General features: G+C 40.3%; 1 protein-coding gene across 1 annotated transcript in view; it reads left to right on the forward strand.

Moving 5' to 3' along the window:
• sipa1l1 (signal-induced proliferation-associated 1 like 1) overlaps nt 1-17,529 on the forward strand; it is a 253,412-nt gene that overhangs the window by 81,742 nt on the left and 154,141 nt on the right. The window contains 1 exon segment of the mRNA XM_055149535.1: nt 8,270-8,329. The gene's annotated coding sequence lies outside the window, so the exon portion shown is untranslated.

Consider the following 17,529-nt stretch of genomic DNA (forward strand, 5'->3'; position numbering starts at 1 on the left):
CCGTTGTTAAGTTTTTCACAATTTTTTAAATATTGTAATAACTAAAAAAGACAAGAGGGAACTACATAGACCATGATCCTTTGCTCCATTTCAGTGTAGACTACAAGAAGAAATAACAGTTCTCAACACTTTTAAGTCTTAGTTCTTTGGATTAAGTCTTGTCAAGGCATTTTGTATATTGTATCGTTTCACCCCTATAGGCTAATAATGTAAACAAAAGGCTCAAATAAATCTCAATAAATGTGTGCTTGTAACCTCATACATTTATATACACTTATACAATTTGTACAATTCCGCTAAACACCATTCCACTCCTACTGATCTCATTAGTCATCATGTCTGTGAAAGAATCTGGCGATAATTTATGATCATCTAGGATTTCTACTTATGACGCAACAATCTTGGGAAAATTTAAACAAAAGGCTCAGATCAGAGGGCTTTGTAAAAGATGAATGAAACCGGCGTGTACGAAGCAAAATACAACTCCAGATGATGATGAGGGAACAACGTTATAACATTTATAGAAGCTCAAAACAGTATTTAGCGTATCTGTCCTTGAAATAGACAGAAATATAATTAGCTTGAATAATGGTTCGGTATTATCCGGGGAGTTGTCATTTATCGTTGCGGCTAATTATGAAGTGACAACATTGATTGTAATTGCTAGAATATTCCCAAATGTCAGGAAGCTTCAGTTCACCGTTGACTCGGGCTCACGTCCTATCTCCTGCTCTACAGAGGAGGTAATGGATCGTACGCGTGTGCCTAACCGTGCTCCTGCCCAGACGCTTCGCCGCGGATTAGCACGGACGCCCCATTAGCAAGCCTCATTAGCGCTGACGGTGGTTAGCTAAAGCACATAGACGGAGGTCCAAGGTCCAAGTAATGATTTACGCTAACTGACACGTACTTAAACAAATGAGGAGCTCTCCCGGCCGTGACGAGACGACTGCAAACGGACAGACGCGTTTCAAAACGGAACAGAAATACGAAGCCGTTGCCGAGCGTTGAGTAAGGCGTCTGATGGAAATGACAGTTTAAAGTTGATGCAATGTGTAAGCAAGGTAGTATTTCTTCGTATTGTTATAAAGGGAAATTGTTAAAGTGGTGTAGACAAAAGCCTCGTCTTCTCTTGGGTAAAGATTAAAAGGGTTCTTGAGTAAACTGTACAAAAAATATATCTTCAAAGGACACATGTGAAGATTCTTGGTACTGTTTCATGTGCTTAGACTTTTTAGAACGTAAATTAAAGCTTATATTTTGCATCAGTTGTGGACCCCCTCCTTGGATTTGGTGTTACCACGACATCTACTTGCAGCAGTGGGAATATATTATTGTAAAAACAAAACAAAAATTATGGTAAATGGTAAAATCTTTCTATAGCGCTTTTCCACCTTCAAGGCACTTCAAAGCGCTTTACAACAAGGAACCACTCACCCATTCACACGCACAGTCATACACCAGTGTACGCAGACACTGTGGGCAAGGTGGGTTAAGTGTGTTGCCCAAGGACACAACAACAGCATTCATCTGTGGGAGCTGGAATCACACCAGCAACCTGTGGGTCAGTGGATCTGACCGCTCAACCTGTGATGTTTATGTTGAGAGCTGGATTCAAACCGCCAACCTTTAGATCAGTGGGCGAATGCTCTACCAACTGAGCTACTGCCGTTATAGTTGATTCGAACTATTTTAACACATTTCCTTTCAGTCACACAACTTGGTGAGATGGATTTACTTGACTCACTAGTAAGTTGTCTGGCTAAAAGAAAATTAGAAGTGAATTTGAAATTGAAGACAAGTTGAACAACTACAACTACTACTAAAACTACTACAACAACTACAACTACAACAACACTACAACAACAACTACAACTACAACTACAACAACTACAACAACTACTACAACAACAACTACAACAACTACTACAACAACTACAACACAACTACTAACAACTACTACTACAACTACAACTACTACAACAACTACAACTAACTACAACACAACTACAAACTACTACAACTACAACTACTACTACTACAACAACTACAACAACAACTAACTACAACAACTAACAACTACAACTACTACAACAACTACAACAACTACTACAACAACAACTACTACAACTACAACAACTACAACAACTACAACAACTACAACAACTACAACAACAACAACTACAACACACTACAACTACAACTACAACACTACTACAACTACAACAACTACACTACAACTACTACTACTACTACTACACTACTACACTACTACAACTACACAACTACTACAACTACAACTACTACAGCAACTCGCTGAGGTCAGGAATGTAACAAAAACAAAAAAAAACACGGTGGAAAATTGAATAAATTAAGTAATGGTTTAAATAATAGGAATGTAAAAGATAAATTAACAGAACAGGCTAAAACAGGTACAGAAAATAACCTAAACTAAGAAACAACAATACAGCATTAAAATACAATGGGTTTTGTGCCAAAAAACGGGTCAAACAAGTTTATATAAAAACGAGTGATTAAACTAAGGGACATACAATAAAACTAAATCACAAGTGCCCCAAAGTAAAACCACATAAACCCACAAACAGAATCGAGTGACAAAATAAAAAGGCACAAAACAGAAATAAACTAAATTACCCGAGTGTCTCAGCACAAAAACAAACATGAACTTGTACAAAAATGAGTGAATGACGCCAAAGAGACACAAACAAACACAAAATGGAACAGGTGCTGCAGTCTAAACAGGGGGAGGTGGCTGCAGGTGAAGTGGGCGTAGACAAACCCCACCAATCACAGACCAAAGCTCCCACAGTAGGAATCAGGACAGCCAGAAAAAGAAATTAAAACACACAAAACATTTCAGAACTTTAAGCCTGGAGCCATAACAGCAACTTTACTGCATTTTAATAAAAGCACACAGTTGTATTGAACATAATTTGACCACAGAAATCATCAGAAAGAGTCTGGAAATGATGTACGAAATTTAAACTGAGCAGGTGACCTCTGTGACGTAACAATCTGGGAAAATTTTAAACATAGTGATAATTTCTCGGGCTCAGAGAAAGATAACCACGAAAACAGGATTAATGAATGAAGCGTGAATGAAGCAAAATATTTCAGTTATGTTTCTGACAAGGGAACCTTACTATTAATTTCATTTCATCTAAACTTAATTCAAGTACTTGTCACTTGTCTAGCGCCAGTAGCTCAATGCAGTTAATAGCACTTAAAAGAAGCCTCTCAATGCAGTAGCTCATCTAAACATATTTTGCAGTGCGTATGAAGAGTGAAGATCAAAAGTTCTTTTCCGTAGTGCTTGTTGTATCTTGCAGTATATTTGTGGTTTGTACCAATTGCTTTTTAAATCAGTAATAAGCAGTTCAAATGAGAGTTCACGGTCTACTTTATGTAATGCTTTTGCTGCTTTTAAATGTCTTGAAAACTACTCTTGCTAATATTCTAAGATCTTGCTTTACATAATTAGATTTTCAATTCTATTTCGCACCCTCGAATGTTCAGTTTACATTATAAAGGTGCATTATGTAACTTTCCTGGAGTCACTCCGGAGCATAAGTCGCACCATATGGGGGAAATTTATTTTATAAAATCAGAGACCAGGAACTGACATTTCATCGTGAAAGTCAAGTTAGAGTAAAAAAAACAATAGAACAGAGAACAACAGTCTGTGAACGTCACATATGAACAGTTCTTCAGATAAATATAACATAAACAACAGAACAAGTTTACCAAACTCTCCATCTCACTCCAAATCACTAAATCCATTGAATTCTTCATCCTCGGTGTCACTTCTGAGCAACTCTGCGACCTCTGGTGGTAAACAGAGCGCCGCTTCCTCTTCTGTGTAGCTGTTGTCAGACTCAGCATCAGTTCCAGTTAGAATTATTCCAGCTTTTCTGAATCCCAACAGGATGGTTTTAGTTGTCACTGAAGTCCAGACTTCGTCAATCCATCCAATGATTTTCAGGAAAGTTGCACGGTGCACCCTCCCGGTTCCAGTGAAGCTGTGTTCTCCGCTTTCCGCCAATCCCTCAGTTTCTCGCTCTCTCCAAACTTTCTCTCTGCCGCTCGATTACTGTTTTCAGCTGCATATTTCACTACTTGCAGCAGGACAGAGGTTGTTTCTGCAGGAGACATGCGCAGTAGAGCCAAGTGACAGTGGTACAGGAGTAATAAGAGCAGCAGATTCTGACACACAAGCCTTGAACCTCTCGCAGCTGTCAGTGTGAACACTTTAACATATAAGTCACACCAGAGTATAAGTCACAGGACCATCCAAACCATGTAAAAAAGTATGACTTATGGTCCAAAAAATGTGGTACATACATTGCTTGTCCCCTTGAATGTTTTAGTTTGGCATTAAGTCTCTAAGTATCTCCATAGCGCATGTTTTCAAAAGTATTTTGAGCATTAAAACATCTAACTGAATAAATGCAGAAGTTCAAATTTGAGTTTGTACTTCCTACTTTTGTATAGTGCTTTTGCTGCTTTTAATATCTTGAACTCTTCCACTTTTTACTTCTTTTTATTACTTTTTATTCTAAGAACTTGCATCGCTTAATTTGATCTTCAATTCTACTTCCCCCCTGAATGTTCGGTTTACATTATAATTCTGCATTTGTATTGCCATAAAAATTTCCGCCTTCTTCCATCATGGCTGTTATCTCCTCCAAATTGGGGATGCACTGTGGGTGAACTTGCCTATTCAGCGCTTGCTTCCTGTTGTAGTGAATCTGATTACCGCACAGAACCGCAAATCATTCAAATCCAGTCAATTTAGAAGAGCTCGCCCAGGCAAACAGATGGAACCCAACTAGCTCCAGTCCCTCACAAAGCGGGGCAGATCCTGGCAGCTGCATCCCCTCCCCTCCCTCCTTCTCCTTCCACAAAGTCCAGCCAGGCTCCGCAAAAAGGAAATGAATTATAGTTTAGTTTGTGACAATTTCGTTGGGGCTGTAGAGTTGTCACGATGTAAAATTTGAGTGTTTCAATTATTGTTAGAAGAACGGGCATGGTTAAAGGGAATTTTGGACATGGAGCCTCATTTCCTAGTGAGCCGGAGTGTTGGAGACGTGTGGAGACACTTTTGAAATATTCCATCCAGTCCTTGTATTTGCAGAGGTCGCTGGTGCTAGACTAGTGCATGTCAATGGCCATAGTTATCCTGCCACTAAAAACAGTCTTACCCACTCCACAAAACACCCGAAGCAAATCTATTATTACGTCAGACTGTCCCGAATAATTTTAGAAATAAAACCAACCTTGCGTTTGAAGGATTTATGTCTGAGCAGCAGCACCGAGTTGTTCTTCCAGCGGCGGACTGATATGAGAAAATAGTCCCTCAACAGGCAAAAATTCATGTGATGCAAGGTTATTTTTATTTCAAACATTCTATCAACACAGACATTTACATCAACAGTCTAGTGCACAGGTGTCAAACATGCGGCCCGGGGGCCAGATCCGGCCCTCCAAGACCTTTAATCTGGCCCTCGGCTGATCTTCTACTAAAATATTGTAATTCTATTTTCTATTAAAATCTTGTTAATTTTCTGTGGTGTTTATCACAGCAGCGTCTCCAGCGTCTCTGTACGTGGCCCCTCCCACCAGAGCAGCACAAATGAAGACTTGTCTCTTTCCAAACGCTCTTAAAGGACGATCGTTTTGACTGTTGACCGTGACACCCTCATCAGAAAAATGTCCAACATGAGAAAAGTGGAGCCGAGTGTAGAATTTACCAAGAAAAACTTACTTATTCCTGTTTATACAAGTTAATGTTAAACAAGTTCATGCTAAAACATTGTGTTGAAATTGTATTTTTCTTAAAGTTTCAGGTTGTTCATAATATATATAATATTTTGTAAAAGAAATAATTCATCAATTAAAAAAGATTTCTGTAATAGATTTGTGTTTCTCTGCACAAATATTTGAACTTGAATTTGTTATTTTTGGGGTATATATGACATGAGTTTTCTGATCCGGCCCCTTTGGGATCAAAGTCGGTTGGATACGGCCCCCGGACCTAAATGAGTTTGACACCCCTGGTCTAGTGTAATAACAGATTTGCTTGAGGTGTTTTGTGGAGTGGGTAAGACTGTTTTTAGAGGCAGGATAACTATGGCCATTGCAGTGACCTCTGCAAATACAAGGACTGGATGGAATATTTAAAAAGTGTCTCCACACGTCTCCAACACTCTGGCTCACTAGAAAATGCGATCCTATGTCCAAAATTCCGAACTGTCCCTTTAAAGGGGCCGATATTTACACTTTTTAAAAATCTGCATAGTGTAACTTTTCAAGTGGAGGGTCTGTCAGATGTTTTTCTCTGTGGAGATGTCAGGCAGAGTGATGGCATATCCATACAAAGAAGGGGGTGACGGACCCCCAACCAGAAAGTTACATATCTAAAGTGTACACACAAAGCTTTGTTTGAACACTTTTGATAAACAACAAAACATAAATAATCTGCTCTCTTAATGGTTTGTGGGGAAAAACAAGGGCTGCAAGTCAGTTTGTAGTAAATTTAAATTGCATAACTTAAGGAAAATAATCAAAATCAGCACTGTATATCAGTCCAAAAAATATCAGCTGAGCTTATCGGCCATCACTTGCTTTGTATTCTATATAATTGACATTGGACATGAAATACTTATATCAGCCAATCTCTAAACATGATTTAATGACCATATACTCACTATTATTGACCAAAGAAAAGTGAAAACCTTCTTGTACTTTCTTTCTCTATATCTTTTCTTTCTCATTGTCTAATTGGATCACCATTCCAAACTAACTACCTAAGTTTTATTTAATTATCACAGCTCTAATTTCTTTAACAATATTGTACATTTAGAATAGTTTTTTGGGATAATTTTGCTTTTTGGTTTGGTCTCAATAGTATTTCTTTTCAGTTATCACTCATTTTGTTTTCCTGACAGGCCTAGTGCCCAGCTTTAAGAAATCAAACTCTCTGGAAGATAAAGTGAAGTAACTTGACATAAACAGACAGATACGAAAATCACGTAACATTTACTTTTATATTTTGGAATAGAAATTGTTTAGTTTAACGTCTAACAGATACGGAAATCGCAAGGACACTGCCAGCTCAGTCCTCGTTATCTGACCTATGTGATTAGAGCGTATAATACTCCCTTCAGTGGAAGCATAGCCTGGAATGGAGCATCTCATTCCATTCATCACAAAAATACTGCAATTTCAGTTTATTTTCTATTTAAAAAGCCCAAAACTGAAGCCCACTTACTAAAATCTTTTGACTTACTGACGCCCCATCCACACTCGTACATATTCGAGTCGTTTTCGTTGTGGATGCAGTGTTCGTCCACACTAATCCGAAGGAAAACTGCTTCAGAGATGGAACGATCTGGTGCCGCCAGCTCCCACGAATTCAACTGAGTACAGATCTGATCCAGCACTGTGTGGACGCCTGAAAATGCTGATCTGCTGACGTAGGAGCTCTAGCTGTGTCCTTATTAGATCACGTCACTGTGACTTGCACCTTCCTGATTCGCTGGGTTCATGACATGACTCGTGTGACTGTTTAAACAAACCACAGACAAACGGGAAACGGCCTGCTAGAACTATTTGCTGCTAGTCAGTCCAGGAAAAGACTTTTTGAAAAGACTTGTCATCTTCCTTGACTTGAAATCGGCTGCTGCAACTTCAGACTCGTGACATGACGACATGACACCCGCCTAGTCATGTGACCAGCGATTCAGGCTGTTTCTCGTTACTGTGTGAAGGGAAGGCTTTGATTGCAGACACAGGACGACGTGTCTGGATGCAAATTGTTTCCGATACGGTGATTCGTTTCAGTGTAAATGTAACCTGATGGTGGCTTGCTCCTCCACAGATCTGACCTGTAACTTGTCTTGAACGCGTCACCTGCTTGACTCCACGGAGATACTTCAGACCAATTCAAATCTGCATATTTTATCAATGTGGGTTTGATTTTCTGAAATAAGTGACAAAAAAATATTACTTTTTCCATCGTGTGTATATTAAAGGCTATACTGAGGGACATACCAGGTAAAGCAATAACATCTCCATGGAGACAAGCAGGTTGCTGACTATCTTCTCGAAATGTTATATAGTGTACCTTTTTTATATTTGTGTCTCTGCATTATATAAATCTGCACAAATGACGTTGGAACTGCGCCCCAAACTTGTACTTTTACTACACTCATCTTTGTTCTCATCAGTGTAACTGTGTCTCTTACAGGTTCACCTCCGGAGCCCTAATCTACAAATTACTGGCTTGGACAAGATGGCAAATTCACCAGTGAGTACTTTCTAAAGTCTGCTTCTTTTATTTTATTTTTGCAGTGCTTTCTTATCTTCTTCTTTTTATTACTTATTCATTTACGACATCCAGACAGTTTTATTTTGGCTGTACTTTCCTTCAATTTGGCGCTGGTTTCTTCATATCTTCATAACTGCAAAACAAGATTTCCTATTGAAATTAAAGGTGCATTACGTAACTTTTCTGGTTACATACACACTAGCTTGTCTCCTTGAACGAAATGCAGTTTGGCCTTAAAGGTTGTATGGAGGATTTTTTTAGTTTCAAACTGTCAGTGAAAGATTAAAATACCATTAAAGAGACGCAGCAGCTTTGTAATTATGATGACCAAAAAAAAAAGAACGAAAATCTATCTACTGTGGACGTAGTGAGGCCAGATAAACATCAGCCAATAGAAAACGAGGCTCCCTCATTTTCTATTGGCTGTTAGGTTGTCAATCAAACTCCTTAGTATAACTGACTCGTCGGAGCGCAGGGATTACGTGGTTTATGCAGCGGTTCTTAGAGGCTTTTTCGAACTGTCGCTTCTTCGCATTTCGCACAAATTTTGTCGCGACAGCGGACGAGAATCCACGACCGCAAAAGAAAGTCCATTTTCGAGGTCGCTGAAAGAAGAAGAGAAGAGGAAATGGAGCAAAGCCAAACTGAGGTGATTCTTGGAGATCTCGTCCAGTGATGGCGCGACCGAAGCAGACGAAGGGTCTAAAAACTGATGTGTCGGTCGCTAAATTACTTCTAGACAGGTCACTTCAACAGTAATTCTGAACGCGCACAAGGACTGTCGCTGTATTTCTCTTCCCTTTAAAAAAATCCTCTATACAACCTTTAAGTATCTCTGTGGTGAAAAGCCCAAGTTACAGGTCATATCTGTGGAGGGAGGACCCTGCTCACTGTAAGAATCTGTTTTTCCGTAGCATTTTGAGCATTAAAACACCTGTAATTGAGTAAATGCAAGGTAAGTTTAATGCCATACAGTGGAACATTCCAGGTAAAGCTAACATCACCATGGAGACAAGGAAATAGTGCGCCCGCCACCTGCAAAAGTTACATAGTGCACCATTCAACCCAGTGGCATTAAAGGATGGGTCAAATGCGGAGAGCAAATTTTCTTATGGGGACAATAACGTTAACCAGGCTGGTGCCATCCAGTGCCTCTGCTCAATTTCATTTCTCTCCAGCGACTAGTTCAGGAATCGGAATGCACTAGATGGTTTACAAGAACCATGGAAGTTCGCTCCGGCCAATCAGCGAAGAGCTGTGAAGCCATGACGTCAAACTCAAGCGCCTGTCTGGGTCCATTTTACGGAACAGCACAACAGTAAACAAAGTGGTCGAGATGGATGTAAACGGAGACATACATTCTGTGTTGGCAATGATTCCCGGGATTGAGGATTTAAAGCCGGAACAAAGAGAATGTTTTTTGAATTTTATCCAGGTGCAAAACGTTATTGTCCTTCTTCCTACGGGATTTGGCGCATTACATACGTCACGACCAAATAGCAGTGATTGGTTAAATTAAAAAGTACCCGCCTACAGTTGAGCAACCGAATCCTAATGCTGCGAGGTCAGACGGTTTCCACGAAGTGAAACCGGCTGATGAATGAGGCTAAACATCGCCATGGAGACGAGCAAATACTGCACCCTCCACCAGCACCTTTCAACCCGGCGGCATTGAAGGAAAGGTCAAATGGGAAGGACGAATTTCCCTATGAGGACACTAAAGTAACAAAGCTGCATTGTGTAACACTTCTGGTGGAGGGCGTGTTAAATGTATGGTATTAAACCTTTCTATCTTCATGGAAACCCAAACTAGACCAAGTTAGAGATCAGATCTGTGGAGAGGCGACCCCGCTCACACTCAGAATGTTGTTTTTCTTGGTATTTTTGAGCTGTAAAACCTGCTGTAATTGAATAAACGTAAAATAGAGCACTTTTAGAGTCATATTTGGAAAACTTTTATCAGAGCAATGACGTCTCCATAGAAACAAGGAGGTAACGGACCCCCACTGAAAAAATTGCATACTAATATTGCACATTTAACCTTACCCTTATGAATTGGGCAAGCATAGTTATAAAAAAAAACGCTACGCTTCGCTATCATAACCAAGTACTCCAGAACGTACTCGGCACTTATTCGAGTATTTAATCTGAATTGCATTTGCTTCAGCGTCTCTTTTTAAAAACCCACTACATTCAGTCGTCCCTGCTGCTGTCTGCTGCTCTCTCGCTCATGTGAAACTCTGTGAATCATGTGGAGCGGGTGCTAAAAATGAGCCTTAATCTGCAGCGCATAAGAGTGTGTGTAGGCGGTCCTCATCGGGCTGGAAACGGCATGTTTTGTTCCACTAAATGCTTCTCTCTCTCTCTCTCTCTCTTTTTATCTCTTTCTCCCCCTCTTTCCGGATTCACTCTCTCAATCACTCTCTATTTCTGTGTCTCTCTTTACCTCAGTTTCTACTCTCTCGCTTTGTATCTCTCTTTTTCTTTTCTCTGTCTCTGTATCTTTTTTCTCTTTGTGTACCTCTCTCTCTCCATCTTTGTACCTCCTTCTCTCTGTATCTCTCTGTGTATCTCTCTATCTGTCTCTGTATCTCTTTGTGTTTCTCTCTATCTCTTTCTCTCTGTATATCTCTTTCTATCTCTCTGTGTATCTCTTTCTCTCCCTGTATCTCTCTCCTACTCACACTCTATCTTTTTTCTCTGTCTGTCTCTCTCTCTCTCTGTGTATCTCTCTGCATTTCTCTCTCTTTCTCTCTCTCTGTATCTATCTATCTCTTCAGATTCACTCTCCTTTTCTTTTTCTCTCTCTTTGTCTGTCTCTTTCTTGCTTTAATTTTTTTTATCTTTCTCTTGTTTTGCATGTCTTACCTCTGTATCTCCCTCTTTCTTTTCTCTCTCTCTGTCTCTGTATCTCTTTCTCTCTGTATCTCTCTCTGTCTTTCTTTTCTCTCTCTGTATCTCTCTCTTTGTGTATTTCTCTCTGTCTCTTTCTGTCTGTCTCTCTCTCTGTATCTGTGTATTTCTCTCTCTATATGTCTCTCTGTGTATCGCTCTCTCTCTCGTCTTTCTTTTCTCTCTTTCTGTTTATCTCTCTCTGTCTTTCTTTGCTCTCTCTCTGTGTCATTTTTCTCTCTCTGTGTATCTCTCTTTTCTCTCTCTATCTCTATCTATCTATCTATCTATCTATCTATCTCTGTATCTCTTTCTGTCTGTATCTCTTTCTTTCTGCATTTCTCTCTCTTTGTATCTTTCTCTCTGTGCATCTCTCTTTCTCTCTGTGTCTCTTTCTCTCTTTGTATCTCTATCTCACTCGCTGTCTTTTCTCTCTCTCTATCGGTCTCTGTATCTCTTTTTCTCTGTGTATCTCTCTCTCTCTGTGTATCTCTCTCTCTTCAGATTCACTCTCTCCTTTTCTTTTTCTCTCTCTGTGTCTCTATCTTTTTCTTGCTCTCATTTTCTGCATCTTTTTCTGTACATCTTACCTCTTTTTGTCGCTCTCTCCCTCTCTGTATCCATATCCCATTCCCCCCCTCTCTCTTTCTGCATCTTTCTTTCCTTTTTTTTTCTCTCCGTTTCTGTAAATCTCTCACCACCTCCCCTCTCCAGCGCCGCTCCTCTCCTCCCCTCTCTCCTCTCTCTTCACTCCCACACAGCGCATAGAAACTCACTTTGTTGGAGAGTCCTGTAAGCACCAGAACGAGGCCGTAGGATGGAGTGATAGCAGAAACGAGGAGAGGGAGAGAGAGATACAGACACAAATGAAAAGCATAATCTAGAAATGGATGAGCGATGGACTTGTACTATTCAAACCTCTGTGGGAGACTGGTTAACGTTAGTGAGACAGAGTTCAGTTGTTAAAATAATAAAAACCCACTTAGAATGATCAAAGTATTGAAAATCTGATGTCTAGTTTTGATATTTAAACTTATATTGAAACTAGATTCTCGATTGAGGAAGTATCGATACTAAAAAGTCACATTTATAGGATAGAAATGAACCTTTCAGAGATGACACACATATAAAACCACATAGTAATTAGTAGAGCCTAGGGCTGGGCGATATGGATCAAAAAATATATCTCGATATATTTTGCTATATCTCGATATACGATATATATCTTGATATATGTTCAAGAAAAAATAACCCCCTAAAACTGAAAACTGCAAAAACAAATCTGCCAAATTCCACAAGGTCCTTTTTTTTTTTTTTTAATTGAAGTGTAAGAGGTCGGCAGTTCATATAGGAACATTTAAGATTACAAAAAACCCTAATTACATAAATAATAATTTAACTGTAAAATAAAATAAATAAAACATATTTCTTCTTTTCATTCATAAATAAAACAACTGAACACAAGCTCATCTTTGCATTAACTCTGTTATCCAGACCAGAACCAGAACCATGAGCTCCTTTAGCAGAGGAAGTTCAGGATGTTCATTATTTTAACAGATCCATGTTCCTGCAGTAAGGAGCTCTGAGGTTTAATCCCACAATCCACTGCAGATCAAACCCAACGTTTCCAAACACTATTGTACAAGTGACACTGCAGCAGATTATTAATTAAAATCTTCTGCATAAATAAACTTTACAATATATAAAGCATAACGACTCTAGAGCCACATCAGCTCGTTTGAGATAATAATGTGTTTAATACAGTTTTGCGCACGTGTGTTTACATTTTACAGAAACGAAACTTAAGCACATGGCTCATTTGCATAAACAGCACTTCTCATGCAGCTCAGCTCGTTTAGCTTCTTTTGGGCTAAAGGACGCGACTCTGTGGAATATGAGGATGTGCTGCTGGTGGTTTTGTCTGTAAATGGTGGAAAAGGTTTGTGGTGCTTGAAGCTTTTCACTGGCACCAACTTTCGGTTTTCACGGTGACAGTGACGAGTGAAGGAGACACGAGCGACGAACAAAATCAGGGAGGCAGAGGCGACGAGAGAGAAGGTAAACAGGCGAAGCGCCGAAATCAAAATTGAATATAAGCATTATATCGATATATACGATATGTCAGAATTCATATCGAGTTAAAAAAATCTCGATATATTTAAAATATCGATATATCGCCCACCCCTAGTAGAGCCCGAACCAATATGGATTTTGTTGTGGCCGATATGAAACCGATAAAATGGGAGTTGGAGCTGCGGATATAATCACTGAAATATTTAGTGATGTAAAAATTCACTGTAAATCTTGAATTTAAAAAAAAAAACTTAGGTTTGCCTCTGGTGGATTTTAAATTGGGTTTATTTAGGCAACATTTATTGTTATTTCGCCTCTTTACGTCATATTTACAGACAGTAGGTCGGCCTAATGGCATTTTTGCATCATATTCTAGCTACTAGTGATGGGTATTCCAGTTCAGTTTTGTTGCAAGCACGTCTAAACCAGGACTGAACCAGAACTGAACCAGAACTGAACCAGAACTGAACCAGGACTGAACCAGGACTGAACCAGGACTGAACCAGGACTGAACCAGGACTGAACCAGGTCTAAACCAGGACTGAAAAGGACTAAACCAGGACTAAAACAGATTTAAACCAGAACTGAACAGGACTGAACCAGGACTAAAACCAGACTAAACCAGACTGAAAAAGGACTAAACAGACTAAAACAGAAAACCATGTGTAAAACTAAACCAAAACTGAACAGGACTGAATGTCAGGACTCGGTCTCTATCTCTCTCCCTCTCTCGAGCCTAAGATTAGTCCTGGTTTATTAATTTTGCGAACGAAATGGCTCTTATCATCACTACTAGCTAGTAAAGAAACTACCAACACATCAAAAAGCCACAACGGAAGTGACCGCGGGACTCTATTTTCCGACGGACCGATCAAGCGCCAAGTGAAGAAGAACTACTACAATGTGAAACGAATAATGATAAAACAATAAATTACTTTTACTTACGTTTCCAACTTCTCTGTTCCTTTACTTTTCACGTCGTAGTTCTTCTTCTTCACTTGCCGCTTGATCGGTCCGTCGGAAAATAGAGTCCCGCGGTCATTTCCATTGTGGCTTTTTTTTTTGGTTTGTTGTGGCTTTTATTTTTTTGTGTTGTTGCATTTCTATTTGTTGCGGCGTTTGCGTTTGTTGTGACCCCCCTCGGCTCCCGTAGGTATCAGATCAGTTCACAAAAAAAGGTAGGAACAACACTAATTGCGACGACGATACTGACCCAAATAGTCGTCATTAAAAACTATTGTGATTTTATGAGCAGTTTATGTTTTAATCATATAATTCTGTTTATGGATCACATTTTAAACACGTCCAAGAATCGACAAAAAACTAAAAATCTGAACATGTTTGCACAGATCTAAACTACAGGGTTAGCAGCTTTTATTCAGAAAAAGACGGGATTTTTTGTGGAGGAAATGAGACTACAGTGTAATTTGTGATACTTTTCTCTTTTTCACATTTGTTGAAGCAATGGTAGAAATAAGTTCTGTGCCGATTTGAAGGCAAACAACGGCGTCTTTATACAACAACAATGAACAGTATGTGCGTTACCTTGGGGACTACATACACCGAGATGAACCCGGTCGCTCTGCTCTGCCTTTTCTTTTTCTTTCTCATTTTTGGAGCTCTCCGGAGCGCTATGTGTCAGAAATAGTGTTTGCTGTTTTCACCTAAAGCTCAAGTGAAGCTCCAACAAATAAAATATGATCACTTTGTTTATTTACAGTTATGACCCTGTATCCGATTTTTTTGTTTTTTTGTTTTTCCCCTGTGTATTTGAGCAAAATTTGTCCTGCCTCAGTTCAAATATATTGTATAAACATCTCCTGAGATCAAAATATGTCAGCTTTCTGCTATGTGCATCTAATTCTAAAGCATTTTATCGTCCATTAATCAGGAAGTGCAGGTTAGCATGGTAGTTTGATGTTAGTTTTAGCTTTACTGTTGTTGTAAAACTCTGCTCTGGTCTGCAAATTGTAAAAAGCGCTTGGCGTAAAAACATCATTGGTCGGACAGTTTGGTGGTGCGATTCCAGCTCCACAAAAGAATGCTGTTGTTGTGTCTTTAAGCAAGACACTTATCCGCCTCACCCCTAGTGTCTGTGTACTTGAAGGTGGAAAAGTGCTATATAAAAATGTGACCGTGTTCGAAGTGAGGAATAACTTTGGACCACTGCAAACAGTTTCATATGAAGTAGTTTGGTTTTTCACATTTTTAAGACTTTCAGGTCAGAGTCCTGCACGGGTCCGTTTTTGGAGACCCGCAACCACTCACACCTGTTACCTGCCCGGGATAAACTGGGGTCAGCCCAATAGTCCAGGACTGAACCAGGACTGAACCTATGCTGTGTTATTAGAGGATTATAATATATATACACCGTAACTGCAGAGGCGATCGCAGGACTGGACCAGGACTGGACCAGGACTGGACCAGGACTGGACCAGGACCGGACCAGGACTGGACCAGGACCGGACCAGTGGACCAGTGTCGTTAGCATAAATATATACACGCTGCAACTGACGAGCTGACCAGGTCTCAACCAGGTCTCAACCAGGACTCAACCAGGACTCAACCAGGACTCAACCAGGACTAAACCAGGACTAAACCAGGACTCAACCAGGTCTCAACCAGGTCTCAACCAGGTCTCAACCAGGTCTCAAACCAGGTCAACCAGGTCAACCAGGTCCAACCAGGACTCAACCAGGTCTCAACCAGGTCTCAACCAGGTCTCAACCAGGACTAAACCAGGACTAAACCAGGACTAAACCAGGTCTCAACCAGGTCTCAACCAGGACTCAAACCAGGTCTAACCAGGACTAAAACCAGGTCTAAACCAGTCTAAACCAGGTCTAAACCAGGTCTAAACCACCAGGACTCAACCAGGACTCAACCAGGACTAACCAGGACTAAACCAGGTCTAAACCAGGTCTAAACCAGGTCTAAACCAGGTCTAAACCAGGACTAAACCAGGACTCAACCAGGACTAAAACCAGGTCTAAACCAGGTCTAAACCAGGTCAACTCAACCAGGACTCAACCCAGGACTCAACCAGGACTCAACCAGGACTCTAAACCAGGTCTAAACCAGGTCTAAACCAGGTCTAACCAGGTCTCAACCAGGTCTCAACCAAACCAGGACTCAACCAGGTCTCAACCAGGTCTCAACCAGGTCTCAACCAGGACTAAACCAGGACTAAACCAGGTCTAAACCAGGACTAAACCAGGTCTAAACCAGGTCTAAACCAGTTCTAAACCAGGTCTAAACCAGGACTAAACCAGGACTAAACCAGGAGTGCAGGCACCGAGCTGATCCCCTCCGCTGATGTGTTCATGTAATAAATACACTAATAAAGTCACTCTCTCAACCTGTTCTGCCATCGTTCCAGGAAAAGACCGTAAAAAGGCTGCGGGTCAAGTATTTTTCTGCTGTTCGTTGTTCATTTGATTCACCTGACCCGCCCATGAGTACCGCCTCTGACTTTATTGTCCCCGTAGGGAAATTGGTCCTCTGTATTTGATCCGTCCTTCAATAATGCTGGGGAAACCTATCTCCAGATCTTAAAATTTAATGAAGAATTACAGGAACTCCCTAATTACTAGTTTGAAGCATTGTTTTTCTGAATCATGAGAACATTTCCATACTTCCTCCATCCTAACAGGACCTCACCAGACCCTCTCACAAGCTGCTACCATTTGGAATACACTTATTTTTGTTGTTGTTTTTTTTTCTTTGACATAAAATCTGTGCGGAACATTGAAGTACTTTGGCGTATCTCTTGTTCTTTCTAAACTGGCCCGTGAAAAGGACGTCCCGCTGGCTCGCTGCAGGTGCTCAGGTTGTTTCTAATGGAAGGTTCCCACGGTGTGACCCACTCCAGCTGGGCTTCTTTTATCTCCGTAGACTTCCAGGCTCAGAAATATAATGTACAGTGACCTATACTAATGCTGCTGCTGCTGACAGATATGAGCTAACGGGGCTGTTTTTGTTGTTTTTAAAATGAAATGTGTGTGTTAAAGGTGCATTATGTAACTTTTCTGGCGGAAGGTCCTTCAATTGATTTTCTCCATGGAGATGTTATCGCTTTGTCTGGAAGGTTTCACACTATGGGATTAAAGCTTTCTGTCTTCACGAAGACCAAACCAAGTTGCAGGTCAGATCTGTGGATAGGCGATGCCGCTCAGTCAGAATATCTGTTTTTCTAGGTATTTTTGAGCTATAAA

This window comes from Boleophthalmus pectinirostris, unplaced genomic scaffold (assembly GCF_026225935.1).
Source record: "Boleophthalmus pectinirostris isolate CB_2022bp ecotype Guang Dong unplaced genomic scaffold, ASM2622593v1 HiC_scaffold_13, whole genome shotgun sequence".
NCBI lineage: Eukaryota > Metazoa > Chordata > Actinopteri > Gobiiformes > Gobiidae > Boleophthalmus > Boleophthalmus pectinirostris.